The sequence below is a fragment of the Etheostoma spectabile genome, chromosome 13 (genome assembly GCF_008692095.1).
Source record: "Etheostoma spectabile isolate EspeVRDwgs_2016 chromosome 13, UIUC_Espe_1.0, whole genome shotgun sequence".
NCBI classification, from domain to species: Eukaryota; Metazoa; Chordata; class Actinopteri; order Perciformes; family Percidae; genus Etheostoma; species Etheostoma spectabile.
The window spans coordinates 18,103,933-18,115,008 of NC_045745.1; the positions used below are offsets into that span (position 1 = coordinate 18,103,933).

An 11,076-nucleotide genomic window follows, 5' to 3' on the forward strand; every position below is an offset into this window, starting at 1 on the left:
CCTTATACCCCCATACCCCCCTCCCAATCCTTTAAACTCCCTCCTTCCCTGAGATACGAGTTGCAGCAATGCACCACTTGCCTCAGACCTGAAATACATTCTAATTCTCCTGACTCTCCCTCGCTCTCCTTCCTGTTCCCTTCAGCAAACTGCCAGGCCTACATCAAATGACATTCCGGCCCCTGTCATCTATGAAAGAAAAAGAGCACACAGCAAGGCTTTCCCCTGTGAAGGTTGAAGGCACTGCAATTGAGAACTATTGGCAGACAGAATATGTAAAGAACGCAGCAATAGTTCATCCTTTTACAAGCTGAGTGGTTAGAGGATGAGCCTGAATTTTACTCTTTCATGCCACTATTACTGTAAGTCTTTCTGCTGCTCAGGTGAAAGGAACATCTCACAAAAACAGGCTTGTGAAAAGGCTCTGTGATGGATTGGAACTGCTCAGTGGGTCTGAACCAGCTTTCTCAGCCCAGTCACACCCACTTGGCTCTGTCGATTTGTAAACATATCGGTGGGGTTTGGGGAGCAGGTGTTTAGCTAGCCTACGCAGCCAAACACAGCCATAGGGCAGGGAATGAACTCTGCAACGCTGGGGGCAGCAGACAGGGGACACCAACGTATAAATAATGCGTTCTATTAAAAGCATTTCCGTGTCTGCCAAGGGAGGGGAGGGCTTTCAAAGGACGTTAGTTGATGGACTAGAGTCTGGTCAAATGTCTCTGTCTTTCTCCAAGTCTGCAGGGAGCATTTCCTTTAAAATATACAAATGTTGGTCCATGTCTTTCATCCCTCTCGTGAATTGAAAGACAGTAGTAGTAAGTTAAAAGCTGACCAGAGCAACTAGCAGAGAGACAACCAAGCAGAATGTGACTGGAATCCTAAGGCCCATCAGCCTCAAAGGCATAGGCGAGCATTAAACAAAAGAGACCAGTTACAATGCTATTCCAGAGCATTTCATCTCATATTCTCCAATTGATTTGACACAGCTTGAGTACAGAGTCTTTTTTCCTTCATTTACTATCCTATTATAATGTTGTTGTTTTCTGTAATTGAATGAAAATGATGTTGGCATTTGGAACAGTTTTTGCAAAAAAAGGTAACTGCTTATATTTTGTGTTCAAGTAAGCCATTTGACACTTCAACCTTTTCTTCATGTTGCTTCACAGCCATCGTTTGGAGAGAATTGATGGAGCCCCTGACACAACAAAGACAGGGGTGAAGGAGAGAAAATATGATAAATACTATTGTTGGAGAGAACGAGGGCGAGAGCGAGGGAGAGCTGAAACTTCAAGGAACGAAGCCTTTGAACTGTGCAGGAGTGGACACACCGACAGTGGTGAATGTGATAGGCCGAGACAATGAGTGTCACGCGTGTCACGGACAATCGTGCATGGATCAAAGCGCGGTTTCATGACTGATGGATCAGTGCGGAGGAGAGTGAGAATATCAAACACAGCGGGGAGGCTAAATCACATCCCCTCACTTTGATGAGGAAGAAGGCAGAGGTACCCAGAGGAAGATGAGGTGGAGCAGGGGAATAAATTAATTAAGAGAGAGCAAAGTCACTGCTGAAGAACATGGCAGTCAACTGTGTTACCTTCCCTAGCTCCCTAGCATCTCAAACCAGCTGGCGGGGGGGGGGGGGGGGGGGGGGGGGGGGGGGGGACAAAAAAAGTCTAGTGGTTTAAAAACAGTTCAGGTTCTCCCTTTCATAAAGACTTTATAAGCTGAAGATTCCTGCTTTCATTTCTTAGCCTGGATGGCCACGCAGGAACAAGTAACGCAAAAGCCTCATACATTTCAGACACACAAGTGCAGAATAAGGTAGTTAATGTTGAGGATTTATCTGCAGAAGCTCATCCCAGGTGTTAGATGTGGCGAGGCCCAGACGTAGCAGCCGCTGGATCGATTAGCCTGCAATGTGACGCTGCATTGATGAGTGAACAACACTGATGTCCACCGTTATCACATCAAAGATTGTTGTTGCAAGCTCATATAGGAGAAAGAGAACCTCTGTAAGTCAGAGCAATACATTAAAAGTGAGTTCAATAAGTCTCTCAGTCCTATCTAGATCTTGATCTCATCCAGGCAACATCTCATTTAAAGTCTGTTCATTAAGATGTACCTAATTATACCCGCATTATCTATAATTATAGTGTTTTTACATCACGCTTCCAAGATAAAACTCCTTCAATGCAGCTTCAATATATAATTAGCCTTCGTAAGCACCTACTACACACATAATGAGAGAGAAATTGATACTAATACACCTGCCTACCAGGCAAAGAAGAAAGTACCAAATACAAAGACACCAAATAAACCTTTTCACCGGGATGATTATTGTTTAACTGATTCGTAGTTGACCCCCTGCTTGGATAATAATCTGCTAAAAAGAAATAGAGAGTGTCCATGTTATGTAACAGTGAAATAATAAAAGCCACAGAAAGAAAGAAAGAAAGAAAGAAAGAAGACAAAAAGAAGTAGGCAAAATGTGAATTGTATTAACAATCAAGGAAGAAAACTGATTGAACCCCAACGAATTGAGGGAGGCTTCCAAGGAACGACTGATTTGACTCCACAGTATTGACACCTATACAGCAAAGTAGCCTCCCTAAAACTACTACTGCAATGGCATTAATCTGCAAAGTAAAGCTGTCCTTTCAGCAGCCACAAAAACAAAGAAAAAAAGTGGAAGAACTGCAGGAAACAGAAATAGCATAGTGATGAAGGTGGAACAGTAACTAAGCAGCAACCTAAAGATGAAATGTTTGCAGTTTTTTTCTTCTTCTTTTACTAAGAGGCATTTAGCACTGGGAGATGACTTGCTCTTACAATCTGATAATAGCAAAAATGGTTAAATGTTTTTAGACAAAAATGGCACATACAAGCCATATCAGGCTTTGCTCGCTTAGGGTTACACACAGTTTCTCCAGTCATATCTTTAGCCATGCAGCATATGTAAATTGAACAATAGACTTGGGAAACCAGCTTGTGCTGTCAAACCTATCAATCTATTTTTTTTTTTTTTAAATTAAGGAATACTCAAATGACTGATATCAAGAATTCATTGCTAATGTGAAAGTTCATGAATTTCCTCTTTTGCAGCTAAAATAAAGAAATTATTCAAGGTTGTTCTGAACTTTTTAAACAAAAACCCACAGCTGTGTTCATTTTATGTTATGTATACAACCCTGGGCTTTTCCCCTTTTTGTTTTGTTCAGGAGGGCCCCGTCAGATGGTTCTCTTTAGAGGTTTATGGTTTAGACCCTTAGCACCTCTGAAGAGATGATAGAGAGAAACCTGTCATTGACTTGACTGGGCAGTGATCTTTTTTCTCAGCAATATTTGGGTATTGAAAATGCCAACTGCTTTGTCTGTCACATCTTTCTCTCACTGTGGGGATACTCTTATTTCTGTTTGGCCAGAAGATGGCAGTAATAATCCACCAGTGGAGGCCACTGAGGCAGGCAGGTGGCACATTGCAACAGCAGGAATCCCATAGGTTAATTACATAGCACTCTCATGCCAGGGAATGTGATCATTCAAACAGTATCTATCTGGATAGAAGCACAGAGAGAGATCAGGAGAGAGAGATAAATAGAAAATGTGCGTGAGAGAGGAGGCAAGTAGAGAAAAAAGAGAAATTGTTTGTTTTGCTTGCTAATAATTATGTCACTGTGTTTGCTTGCTAATAATCTACACACAACATCTCAAAGTGCCGTACCAGTGTTAAGTACATCTTTTTCTATTTCTGTCCAAATAATGACAAGTCAACCAGTTTAAACAGAAACCTAATAAAATCTTAAACATACACTTGCACACGCACACACACACACACACACACACACACACACACACACACACAGAATAAAAGGTTGTTCATGGCACAGCACAAAATGAGGTTGAGGATTATGTGCTTTGCTCATGGAGACATGGGGGGCCTAATTACAGTAATTGTGTTCAACATTACTGTCATGAATTTATAAATATTGAAATGAATGCAGATCACGATGTGATGCTGTTGACTTGAAGGCTATGTGCACCAAGAAATAAAAATAAGCAAACATTATTTTGGAAAATTGTCAGCCAAAGAACAGGTTCACATGGTTTCCTGTTGTCCAAAAACTTTACTTACATGCCACTGGATTACAAAGACATATAGCTCAGTGTAATTGTTTCTCCTGCCAATAAAGTGATGATGGGAGACAATAGCCACAGTCCTTGTTTTGTGCAAAAATGCATTCTTAAGGTTGGTAGAAACTAATACAAGTCTTCAGCAGCGCGAGATAGATAAACTGTGTGATTATACAATGAAATACTGTCTTTTTAGGTCCTCTTAGGGTTTTCAAAGTGTTTCCTAACGGAGCAGCAATTTAGAGATATTACACAAAGAGAAAATGTTCTATACATACTAAAAGACTGTAATTTTGAAAAAAAAAAAAAAAAAACACTTCCGTCTAAGGCCATGTTTACACTTAAACAGGTATTTTTTTTCTATGCAGTTTGGTCCTTCGTCCACAGGCAAACTGTTTCATTTCACTGAAAATTGATCTTTTGGAAAGATTTTTGAAATTTTCAGAGACTCAGTTTAGTAAGAGAATGAGGGCGATTAGCGTAGGAGCAGGCGCAGACTCTAGAGTGAAAGTGGGCGAAACAAAGTGTCTGTCCTGTGCTTTCTGACGGTGGCAAATCTATAGCGGGAAAAGTTAACCCTCTCCTTGATTCCATGTTATTTATGGAGAAGGAGAACCAGGAAATGAGTAGGGGGAAATGCAATGCTGGCAAGTCAGGGTTAAGTGACATGTTGCGATGTGCGTCGCTGCAACGTGTAGTTACATTTTTCGAAGAGGTGCACGTCAGGCTTCGACGTAGGGTCAGTATCCACGGACATACGTATGTAGCCACGGCGTAGATTTAACACAGAAGCATACATCGCACTTTACTTACAGATGATAGAAGCAGACTAGAGGTGCAGTCACTGCAGCTGGATGGAAAGGGCAATAGTGATTACTGATAATCACCTATGCAGGTCAGTGAGAGGAGTGATACTTTCAAGGTAGCTTGATCAGATTAAATAAACTAAGACTCATACTAAATACGCAGAGACTGCCACAATCAGTCGCTTCATTCCAAATTCATCCATGGCTGTAGCGGTTGGGGCTCATATGTAAAATGGGCATCTTTTGAGTTGTATTTTAGAACTAACATGATACGCTGCAGTTCACATCAATTTACACAATATGCCCAAATGTCTCCTGGTTTAATTTATCAATGCTTTTAAAGGTGTCAATAAAGAACTCTGACCAATGAAACAGAAGCTAAGATTTAAGGTTAAGGTCAAGGTATACAGTAAAATGAGACAAGATAATTACACCAGTTTTAGTTTCAGTCATCTGTGAAGTGCCACTGTTTCTTTGCCCCACAGTCTTATAAGTGTAAAACCATTTCGCTCTAAGATGCCGACTTCATAAATAATAAACTCTGCACCCAGCTAGAGAACTGTGAAGGTGTCCGAGACCTTAACAGCTCACCTGCTGAAACGTTGATAAAACTTTGTGATTGTTCGATAAAACTCACCCCGCAGTACTCAGTCTCATGCCCACTTCCTGGCCGTTAGCAATGGAGTGATAGGCAGGCAGCAATCCTACAAGGTCACACAGATATAGCATTGATCTGGCGTTTTAGACCAATCTGGACTATCAAAACAAAAGATTTTAGCTGAGCACACCCTTTCAAAATTACCAAAGTGATGAATACAAACTCCAGACATCTTTGCAGACCTCAAATTAGGCTTCTGTGATATTTGTATTGATTCAATACATGATGAACTTTGCCTTTGCGCATTGGGGGGAAAAATGAAGAAATACACTTTACTGGATATAGTCAATACAGTTGCAGTTTCAATTGGCTGGATGTTGTCTTTTGAATGAAAACTGCTGCAAAGAAAAGCTCAATTGGTATTTGCATTTCCAGTGATGATGACACCTGTTCATAAAGGGCAAGAAAATGTGTTAACATTGGGTTTACGTATAAAAAAAGACATTTTACATATCCAATTCATACAGGAAAATAAGTAACAACATACAACATTTACAATGTTGGGATTCAAGATTATATGTGTTTATGAAATTGTTTGTACTACATGTTTCTGTGGCTATGTGTAGTTGTGTGTCTTGTACATATATGGAAGGAAAGAACAATGACACTAGAAATAAAGTATGAAAAGAGAGAGCTACAATGTGTGCTAATGGACCTAGCCTGTACAGTCAATATGGGCAGGAAGCATGCACATTGTTAACAGGAGTCATTAGTGTCACCACAGTTGGACACAGATAGTATAAAGAACGTACATGGGTAACCTTTTTTCCCATTTACCACAGAAAGCATTGATCAACTTGGTAAAGAAGCTCAGTGTGTGCAAGATGTATCCCAATTATACTGTGCTCCCATGGTGGCAATGTTCTTACCTTATCCCAATGTGTGGAACTGGTCTTTTTGTCACTGGAATCACCAGTGATTTAAAAATTTTCTAGGCTACTACAGCAGGGTTGAAAACTCCCATTATGTCTTACGCAAATCTACTGTACACATTGCCTTGAGGTTAGATTTCACGCAGTGTGACACAGGAAGTGCTGTCAATCAGAGACATGTTTCACACAGTTTTAGTTATGGGAAAGTGAAATGACAATATTGGGCTCATGAACTGCTGTAGTCCAGTGGTTGTCAACCTTTTTGAGTTGCAACCCCCCCCAGAATAATGACATTGTTGTTCTGGACCTCCCCCCCCCCTTTACACATGATTCACACATGAAGCTTTGAATATAACACATTAAATGTACCAAACTCATAGTAATGTATATAAAAAACAATTCCAAGTCTAGAATATGTGATTTCATTTTTTTCTCCTCAAGCATCTGGCAACCCCCAAAAACGATCTTGCGGCCCCCTTGGTTGAGAACCACGGCTACCATCCATAACTTCAGTAGTTCAGCCAACTCTTTGTAATATGTGTTAGATATAGTTCAGTTTAAAATAAAATAAAATCTTAGTTGTTGTAACAAACCCGCTCCATAAGAGGATTTAAATGTGACAATAATGTCAAACGTCACATGTCTAACGTCCTATTGGTGTCACTTGACTGATACTGTGCAAAATTTAAGATAATCACAAAGTACAATGACAGATAAAAGATAAAGATGCTGTCTGTCCAGCGCTCACATTATCTCTTCTATTGTCAAAAGAGAGGTTGATAAAAATTACTTTTGATTTGTGCAAGCTGTTTGTTTTTAAATGTACAAAAATGTAAACATCATGCGGCTTACACTATTACATAGCCACATCTTATGCATGCGTCAGACGTACCAAAGACAATGTAATTGAATAAGTGAGATACACATTTGTGATTCCCCTAAACAAAAATCCTTTTATCTTTCTCTGTCCCAGATCTCTGCATAGAATGCCTTGTGATAATGATTGAGTGTTCAATAAAGTAGATAAGAGCTTTAGTTATTTTTAAGGGGGACAGGGGGGGCAAAGTTCAAAGAGACAGAGAAGAAAGTTATGTGACAGGGAAGACAAGGGGATCAGGGAGACCTGAAAGAAAAGTCAAAAAAGAGAAAGACTCTTCGAAGCAATAACAAAATGCAAGGGGGCAGGAGTCGCTGTGTGCTGTGCAGTTTGATCCTCGTCAGTTAGGAGTATGCCAGTGGATGGGTTGGCGGGGTGAGAAAGACACCCAATAGGGAGTGACACATCACGCAACACCACTCTTGCCAACCACTCAATCCTGTTCTCTAAAACTTACTTTACTGCTATGACCCATCCAACTTTCCTAAAAAAGTAACTTTCACAACATCTGAAAACTGTGGTTTCCTTTAGCATTTATTAAAAAGCTTTCCAAAACTACATAGCACAATAATATGCATTATAACTCAACAGTACATCAAACCTAGATTCTCCAAGTCCTTCTAAATATCGGCCATCCTCACTTAGATAAACTATGCAACCAAAGAGCACGTGAGTGCCAATTTTTAAAATGTTGCAGCTTATCTTCTGCTCCATCAAGTACCAATTTAGTGAGACTGAAGCATGCCCTAGCCTGCCTCTGTGTTATGCAGCACAGTACATGCAGAGGAAGTGCCGCCAATGCCTGTCATCTGGCGTACTTTTTGGTGGCAAAGCTCCGGGCATAAAGGGAGGACGGGTGCCAAGTAAAAACAACACAGCATTTAAAAAAAAAAAAGTGATTTGAGTTGAGTGTGGAGCTATATTGAACGAAGCAGCCTGCCGCCGCTATAAGCTGCGAAGCTCACATGCTCTAACATACCCAAGTTTGGATAGCTGGATGCAAATAAGACTGAAATGGCAAAGGGCCCGTGCAGGGCCCCACAGGCAATGGGGCCCTTGTCCTTGAACCTGCATTAATTGGTATACTTGGTTGGAGTAATGCAACAAGCTGCAAACACAACATAGACATATTAACACCTTACAAAGTTGGTAAATGTGTAAAAGTAAAACGCGTATGTCTAGTGTTAATCACAATTTCAATATGAAAAATCCCCCTCCAAAGAGTTGGAGTGATGACTTACAGAAGGCCAATGAAAGCCTGTGGTTCAGGTAGAGCATATTACACTGCTGTATGTAATATATTTGGAGCAAACTATGTAGAATGTGGTTAATGACAAAACCATCAATGTTGTCCCTGTGCAATTGTGCTACCAGGTCCTGTTCTTTGCGAGAGTGTGTGAGAGCCCTAAGGAATCTGTGCCCAATTCCCATGGTTATGATATTCCATCGATGATTGTTGGAGAGAAGGTGGCGCTTGTTTGAAGGCAAATATATTAATGTTGGCAACTGACCCATACAAATATAAAAAATTTGGAATAAATTCACTGTCAAATGATCCTCCACCCACTAAAAAGAATCGACACATGGAAAAACAACACTTCAATAATGTTACCTCAGCAAGCATCAAATAGAGAGTAGTAACAAGAAGGGGCTTTCCAGAGACACACAGCTTGCTTCAGTTGTGCTCCACAACTGAACATGGGATGCCTTTTCCATTCCCAAAAATAGTAATTGTGTTGGCATTCCTTGTTATTCCTTATTGTATTGGCATTCCCGGAACAAACATGAGCTGGCACTTGAGCTTTGACCACTGGATTAAGAAATCAGTTCAAATTTTAAGTGATGTAGCAATGTCTTTATTTGCAGTGATAGTTTGGAGAATAACAAACGCTCCTTTCCATCAATCTTTTTTCCAGTCATGTAAAAATATTAGAAACTAAGAAAATGATTGACAACATCAGGTGAAAAGAAAATTAAGGAAACATTAGCTTGTCCATCTGTATAGTTGAAGAACGGAATTAACTTTTATTAGATTTATGGCATGTACTACAATGGGTGTAAAGCTCCATTCTGGAAAAGGCCATGTGGCCATGAAAAGGACTTAATAGGGGAAGAAAAGAATGAAAGAAGGAATAAAATGATATTGAGATATTGAGGATGGATTACAAGCACCGCAAAACATAAAATCCTTCACAGGCATTCCACAATGGGAATGGTTATGGTGAGATTACTCAGTGGTTAGGACACAAAGAAACACACTCTCACACTCTTTCAGACACGCATGGCTAAGGTGTATGAACACAACAGTACAATTCTATCACATGTTTGTGCTCCCTTTCAAAAACATTAAATCGTGTGCACACTCCTACACACGTACACAGAAGCATCATATCTCTGGTGCTCACCTTGACTTAGAGAGCTGTCTTCATAAATCCCTCCTTATCTCGGGTCTCATATGCACCCAGATATATGACCATGGAATCTGACTGAAATATGTAACACTATCAGAAGCCGTGATGGATACAACCGTCCTCAAAGAAACACACACACACACACACACACACACACACACACACTTACTTTTGTTACTTGGCACAGCTCAGTTAAAGGGGCCTTTCAGCAACTCCAAATTCTCGACAGTCGCAAAAACACATCTTCTGCAACACATGTATAAATAGCAAACAAGACATACATAATGGCCAAAAAAAGCAGTCATCCTTCAGTTAGTATTCCCCGCTCACATTCAGCTAGTTTAATGTTACGCCCAGGTGGTTAATACAAGCATAACTCACACTGAAGTCCTGACCTCACAGTTAAGCTGCAGGGCTCACACACCCTCTAACTCTGAAGATTATTCCTGATTGTAGGCTTAACAGTGTGTAACCTTGGCAAGTCAGCTGAGAGCAAATAACATATATTGTAAGTGCAATAACTTTGGAGTTACCAGAAATCACATTTCTCCTCTTTGGTAAAGGCATCCACTCACTCCCTGTGAGGGAAAATGCACCAAATGAATCTCTCTACTAAACAGAGACAGACCAAACTGATAGTAATCATCTGTCAAATTCCAAAAGACAGCAAACAAGCAACCCTGAAAAAAAGTTAAAATAACACTTATGTGTCCACGTAGCATTACTGTGATTAGTGACTGTAATAAAATTACTGAATTAGGGAAAAAGTACATCTTTGCCGATAATCTATGTAAAACCTTTTAATGTTTGCAAAATAAGATTGTAGACCACGCAATGTATATTTAAGATTTATGAAATACAAATGTACAGGTGCCTTAAATTAGCTGGAAGGTACCTTCTACATTTCTACCATTTATTTGATTTATGTGATATTGTGTTAACATGTGTATCAATATGTGCTGTTTTCCTAGAACATAGTCTTGTCAAAATCATTATAAACTGCAAGTATGCTGCATTTCAGTTATAGGGTGCGAATGGTGAAGTAACTTCAGAATTGCCAACACTCTTCCTGTGGTCATATCTTAACATATCCCATGTTCCTGCATACGTTCGCACACACACAGACAACCTGTCAGACATTCAAACAGACAGTTACACAGCCATCTCCCTTCAACACCCTTCTCCCTTAAGGCCTGTACTAACAACTCTCTACACAGAGTGGATGGAATAAAGAGAGAGGTGTGGAAATGGAACAAGGTTGGTAAAGACACCTGGGAACCCAAACATGTCAGTGCTTGGAGTGCTAACTTGTTCA

The 11,076-nt window shown here is 40.2% G+C and overlaps 1 protein-coding gene across 1 annotated transcript in view; it reads right to left on the minus strand.

Moving 5' to 3' along the window:
• Nucleotides 1–10,070, minus strand: part of LOC116700943 (leukocyte cell-derived chemotaxin-2) — an 18,654-nt gene extending 8,584 nt beyond the window's left edge. The window contains exons 1-3 of the mRNA XM_032534432.1: nucleotides 9,931–10,070; nucleotides 9,756–9,836; nucleotides 5,581–5,647 (exon numbers count right to left, since the gene is read on the minus strand). The gene's annotated coding sequence lies outside the window, so the exon portion shown is untranslated. The remainder of the gene's footprint in view (nucleotides 1–5,580; nucleotides 5,648–9,755; nucleotides 9,837–9,930) is intronic.
• Between the last annotated feature and the right edge of the window lie 1,006 nt (nucleotides 10,071–11,076).